General features: G+C 36.2%; 1 pseudogene; it reads right to left on the minus strand.

Annotated features, from left to right (window-relative positions):
- Positions 1-257: 257 nt before the first annotated feature.
- LOC132031912 (serine/threonine-protein phosphatase 7-like) lies at positions 258-5,441 on the minus strand (annotated as a pseudogene).
- Between the last annotated feature and the right edge of the window lie 1,382 nt (positions 5,442-6,823).

Here is a 6,823-nt window from a genome sequence, read left to right on the forward strand (position 1 = left end):
TAAGTCTATTCGGGCAAAATTTTGCCTTAAGTTTGCCCAAAATTAGGCCTTAAGGCAAACCGCTGCCTTAAGGCCTAACTTTTGCCCGAATATGCTTAACTTTGGGCAAATGTTAAGCCTTAAGGCAGAGGTTTCGTGAAGGCCTTGCCTTGGAATTTTTTTTATTTTACTGGGGGGTTTGAATCAAGAACCTCGGGGTATTTTCGACCACTTTTTTAAGAGAAGGATAAAAATTAAAGACCAGCGCTTGAAAGCTTTCATGTAACCATAGATGCCAAATCTTATTCCTCGTCGGAGTCATTGACTTCATCATATTTATAGAAGGGATTCGCCTGCCACAAATAATTTATTCAATGTTATTATCAATTTCAACAACCATGAACTTTCTAGTATTGTCATAGCAAATTTACCAAAAAAATGAAAAATACCCGACAAATCCAGTTCAGTATATGATCTACCTGTGATCTAGGAGTAACCGCTTCAAAACTATGGAAAGCTGGGATGTCAAAATTAGGAGGTTCCAACACAATGTACGCTCCTTTATTTCGGTACCTATCCTCTGTTGCCTGCAGTCAAAGCAGAAACAGAGAGATTAATTTCTTCATTTCGGTAATGAAATAAAAAGAGATTATTTTAAAGTACTTGCATGCATAACATCAACTACAAGAATATGATAAATACCAAATTTTGATATGATCTCTACCTATTCCTACCATATTGAAGAGGACTCATTGCTAGAAAAAACATCGCAAAGCAATTCAACCAACAGTTTTTGAAGTGACTTGACAATTCTAGTTGATGCGAACATTATCTGGTAAATAGGGCATTACACAAAACAACAAATCAAGCTAATTTCTCTAGCTTGAAAATATTCTACCAGTTAGCCCCAGAAGGAGACTCTTCCTGCATAAATCGAGTGTTTTAGTAGAACCTTAGGTAACTTGCATATAATTGTTGCACATTTCTTTGTACTCCAAGAAGTGACAATCAGTTGTATTAAACCAAAATTTGGCCACGGACCTAGGCTAGCTGATAGGTTTTATTTGCCGTTACAAGGTTGAAGCATGAAAGATGAGCTCACAAACTACTTCCCGAAATAGGAAAGGAAGTTACTGTTCATGACGAAGTCATAAAAGTTTTTTATCAAACCTGATCAAGTAACATTTTCAACAGAGTAAACAAACTTCTGTTGTGTGCGGACAAGATGGTCTGGCAACACACAAACAAGCAGTAAGCAAATACGGCATTAATTAGATTGTTTCTTGATTAGAGATAATATTGCCATATGTTAGGAAAGCAGCCTAGGCCCATGGCTTGTCCTGTACATATAAATAGGACATTTTTGCATAAAGATGGACACCATCCAATCATAATAATAAATTAAATTATGTTTATCTGCCTTCAAGCTTTCTATACAACTTTCCTTTACGAGCTGCTTACAGCTTTCATAGATATCTTCTTAGACTAATGTAAGGTCATACTTTAGATACTTTAGGTTCTTTCTAACATAAAGCTTCACTGCGGCTTCACCACAAATGAGACTTCAATAAAGGCATTACCCTTCCACAAGACGTGCTGAATGTAAACCCAACTGAGATTTCCACAGAGGAAAGATGGACAACATACTCAAGTATAAGTGCTTTCTTCAAAATTTAGAAAAGGAGTTCACAAATGAGTATAATACCATTCTTAGAGTAGAGGAAGATTACTGGAAAATTAGATCCCGTATTAATTGGCTAAATGATGGGGATGCTAATACCAAATTTTTCTATATTTCTGTTCTTAATCTTAGAAGAAAAAGTAAAATTTCTTTTTTTTTAAAGATGACCAGGGTAACTGGATCAGCAATCATGATAAACTGGTCTCCCATACTTTAAATTACTTTCAGTCCATTTTTACCACTGATCATTCTTTTACTAACTGGAAAGATTTCCTTAATATGACCACCGGTTTTCACACCATTGATCTTTCCTCGTTAGACAGACCCCTTCAAGACCAGGAGATTATCGTAGCCATTTTTTCTTTTGAACCTTTCAAGGCCCCTTGGGCCTGATGGTTTACACCTCCACTTCTATCTAAGTCAATGGCATAGTATCAAAAATTCTCTTCTAGCCTTCTGTCACCAGGTTTTGATACTCAGGCTATCCCACAACAGCTGAATAACACTTTCCGTTGTTTGATCCCTAAGTTTAAGAATGCTAATCATCTAAGCAACTTCAGACCAATAAAGGGCTTGTGACAATGCCATTTTAGTGCAAGAAATCTTCCACCATATTAACAGGTCTAAATGTAAGAAGGGTAAATTACTTTTCAAAATAGACCTCGAAAAAGCTTTTGATCGACTTGAATGGTCTTTTGTGCAAAGAACTCTTCTTCACTTCAAATTTCCCCCTAAAATCTGTAAACTAATTCTTAATTGCATTAGCACAAGCAATATTGCTATCCTGGTTAATGGCACACAAACAAATTACTTTTCACCTTCTAGGGGTATTCGTCAAGGAGACCCTATGTCACCTTACATCTTCATTCTATGTATGGAACTCCTTTCTACTTACATTAACTACCAGGTTGATTTGCATCAATGGGACCCCATTACTCTTACAAATAGAGGACCACAATTCTCATATCTTTTTTTTGCAGACGACTAACTCTTATGGCAATGGCAAATCCTAAAACTACTCCATTGCCCATAGCATTTCTTTTTTTCTGCAGATTATCTGGACAAAATATTAATACTAACAAGTCCAAAGTTTTCTACTCCAACAGTTGTACTGATGCTTTTAAGAAAGATGTGCAAGACCTCCTCACATATAGACTAGTAAGACTTTTCGAAAATACCTTGGTTTCCCAATTGTCCACACTAATCCCAAGCCTTCTGATTCTCAATACATTGTGGATAATATGTGAAATAGACTAGCAAACTGGACGACTGACTTCCTGACCCGTGCTGGTTGTCTTATTTTAGCTACTTTTTTTTGATCAAGTAAAGATATTTTCATTCATAAACATGGCCAAAGAACTAGGATAAACTAAAGGATCTACAAAATATGATTCTCTACACTTCCTGACCCAACTAGAAACTTTCTGATTACACCAAAAGAAAATTGTCTTATTCTTATCTACTTATCCAACTGATTATGTCATGCAATACTCTCATGGTAAACCTACAATGTAGAAGAAGATGGTTCACGTTCCCTGTCTCTCCTAAGATTTTCCGCCGTCAAATCAATACTTCAAATTGTCTGCCACTCCATAGATAAAATCCAAGGGACTTCATTTGGGGAAGCACTCTTCAAAAAAGGAAAATCCATTATATCAATTGGGATACTATTACTCCTAAAGATAAAGGAGGGCTAGCCATTAAAAAAGCCAAGGATAAAAACCATGCTTTTTCTTACTGGCCTTGCTTGGAGGTAGTTCACAAATCATAAGACCTTGTGGGCAAAAACTCTTATTCACAAATACAGTAGGAAATCTTCTACATCAGCCCACTCCTTCATTTGAAAAAACATCACTAAGGGTAGCCATCTATGCTTAAAAGTTGTAGCTTGGGATCCTGGACCAGGTACAGTTATTGATCTTTGGAAGGTGGACCCCTGAGGCCCCTCCCTTGAGAAGCATCATTCAGGGCCCTCTTAACCTTCATGAGGATTCCCTCAAACTGTCAAACCTCTGGGATGGACATGCTTGGAGCTGTGCCAAATTATCCATTGATATTCCTGAATCTATCACCAACATTGCCAAGTCTGTTTCCCTCAACAATTCCACTGGCAGCCTGGACACTCCATCTGGGCTCTTAACAGTAATGGTCTCTTCACCAAAGTCTGTTTACACTCTTATGGACCCAGCAAATACCTCTCCATACCCATTCCACTGGATTTGGTCCCTAAAAAATCTTACCAAAATAATTTCTTCCTTTGGCAATGTTCCTACAATAGCCTCCCTACTAAGAGCTACATCCACCATATGGGATTTAATACTGACCCATCCTGTCCTATCTGTGACACAACTAGTGAAACAATCCATCACATCTTTTTTGAGTGCCACATTGCAAAAAAAAAAAAATCTGGCTTGACCTGGGTCTCAACTTCCATAACTTGCCTCTTAAGGATAATCACTGGTTACAAAGACGTTAATGCCCCTCTAAACATTCCTTTACTTAGCAGGATTGACTTGCTCCTCTTTGCCCTCTGGCACCTGTGGCTCAATAGAAATTATAATGTATTCAATCACACAAAGACCAACCTCTCTCTACAAAGTCTGATCATGCAAGCTTCTGAATACATTTACTCCACAAGCTCTCCAACTACTACCAGTATAACAAAAACTACTGTGATCAAATGGATACCCTACCCCTGGTTTCTTTAAGCTGAATATTGATGGTACTTTCAAGAACAGGAACATTGCTGCAACTGGTGGAGTGATTCGAAACTCTAATGGTGATTGGATTGTGGGATACTGTGAAAAAATCATGCTATATCCCCCACCCAAGCTGAGTTATTGGCACTTCAACATGGCATATCCCTGGCCAAAAATATAAGCCCCATTGAAATTGAAACTGATTCAATTGAGGTATTACAACTGCTGCAATCTAACCAACCTACTTACCAAGTTACAATTGATACTTGCAAATACTTGTTGAAAAAGTTGCAGAATCCGATGGTCCGACATAGCTTACGTGAAGGCAATCAAGCAGCTCACTTGTTGGCAAAGGAAGGAACAAATCAACCTATCTATAATCAACTAAGTAATATGCCATCGCCACCATCTATGTTATTAGCAGTAGTTGAGGCAGATAAGCTAAAAAGAACATCTACTAAGAAAGTTCACGACACTTTGTGTAACAAGCTAAGTAGTTTTGGTAATATTTGTGTAATAGCTACTACTACAAATAGTGCACATGCACTTGCTACCTCTGATGTAACAACGTAGTATTTATAAAATTATCTTATCAACCAAAAAAAAATTGAAATCTGACTGTGGACAAGAGGTGGACAAAGTAAGGCGAGTTTTCAAGTATGAAGATAGTGAATGGTAAAATTGAAGTTACCTGAAACTGTGGATAGTCTGGAGCACTAAATAGTGTGATCAATTTACCATATTCAATCTCATGATCTATAGTGAACCCTTCATCCATTTTTTTAAGTTTAGGTCGCTTTTCCCTAGCATGTGGACCTTCGTGTGACCTTATAATCAACTGAGGTAGCAGCAATTAAAGACCAAACTGTGAGGAATTTGAAAAATACCTAAAATCTCATTTTAGCTCACATGCGTTCATGCCCTAAAGCAACGAATATGTAACTTTTTTTGAAATTTTTTTCATTTTATTTGAAAATTAACTTTTCTAAAAATTTAAATCGTCTTTAAAGTTGTATTTGAAATTTGAAAAACACCTAAAATCCTATTTTCACTTTCAGTACATTCAGGACCCTTTTGGCCATGAGAATATTTCACTTTATTCCAGAAATTCTACACTTCATTTGAAAATCAGTATTTGACGATGAAATTCTAAATACAACTTGAAGTTGTAATTAAAATTTGGAGCAACCTTTCCAACACTATTTTCACTTCGGAAGTTGTTGGCAGTATGAGAATATTACTGGTTTTTTAAAATTTTTTTAAAGAGGAAAGCTTTATTTGAAAATCAACGTTTGATCATGACGTTAAAATCAAACGAGTTAATATTTGAAATTTAGAAAATACCTAAAACACTATTTTTACTTTCAGTACATTCAACAACTACATAACCCACGTTTTCATTTTAATACTTCACACGTCAAATAATTTTTTTACAAGCTATCCATGAAAACGCATGCTATCTTAATGATATTGAAAAATTCCAAATAAAGTGAAAAATATATATGGTTAGTATGGCCAAACGCCTACCAAATAAACTGAAAAATGTTTGGTTTTCATGGCCAAAACGCCTCCTAAGTTAACGTACGAAGAAGTTGGAGATTAAATTTCCATTTTTACCCTTTTTCGTTTAATTTGGTCGACCAAGGTTCAAACTCTCACATAGTCACCTGAAAATGGAGGCTTCGCCTTGGAGCAGTCAGCTACGGGTTAGATCTTGTAATCCAGATAGGTTGGGTTAATGGGTCGGGTTGTTTTATTGGATCGGGTCTCATATCCACTTGGACTAATAAATTAGGCGAAAACGACATAATGGTCCCTCAATTATGCACTTTTGGTACTTTGAGTTCGCCAAAAGATAACGTTTTCAGTCTCAAGCAAAATATTCATCATGTTATAAAATAATAAAGCGGAAGTGCAAGAATATTGTAGAGAAAGAGAGAAGAGGAGAGTTAATTTCTACCATTAGGGATTAAATACGAATGAAGAGAGAGCCATCTCTATTTATAGGAGAGAATTGACTTGGTGCCAAAGTTTAAACCACAAACCCTAAAAATTCCTCCAAAGATAGACATCACAATATTATAATAATAATTTATAACACTCCCCTTGATGTCTATTTAGATGATAGTATATGATTAAAACCTTACTAGAAAAAAAAACCCGATGGGAAAAATTCTAGTGAAGGAAAAAGTACATATTTCTAATAATACGCTATTTGGTTGCCCTATTAAAAACCTTGCAAGGAAAACCCATTGACAAAACCTTTCTTCTTTTAGGAAAAAAAGTACAACACGTATTAACTCCACGATACATCACTCCAAAACTTGAATTTTCGCATTCCATCTTGTGCACCATCTTCTTGAAAGTTGTAGTTTGTAGAGACTTGGTGAATAAATCAGTCATATTATCGTTCGAACAAATCTCTTGCACGTTGATATCACCATTCTTTTGGAGCTTGTGTGTG

This window comes from Lycium ferocissimum, chromosome 9, assembly GCF_029784015.1.
Source record: "Lycium ferocissimum isolate CSIRO_LF1 chromosome 9, AGI_CSIRO_Lferr_CH_V1, whole genome shotgun sequence".
Classification (NCBI taxonomy): Eukaryota; Viridiplantae; Streptophyta; class Magnoliopsida; order Solanales; family Solanaceae; genus Lycium; species Lycium ferocissimum.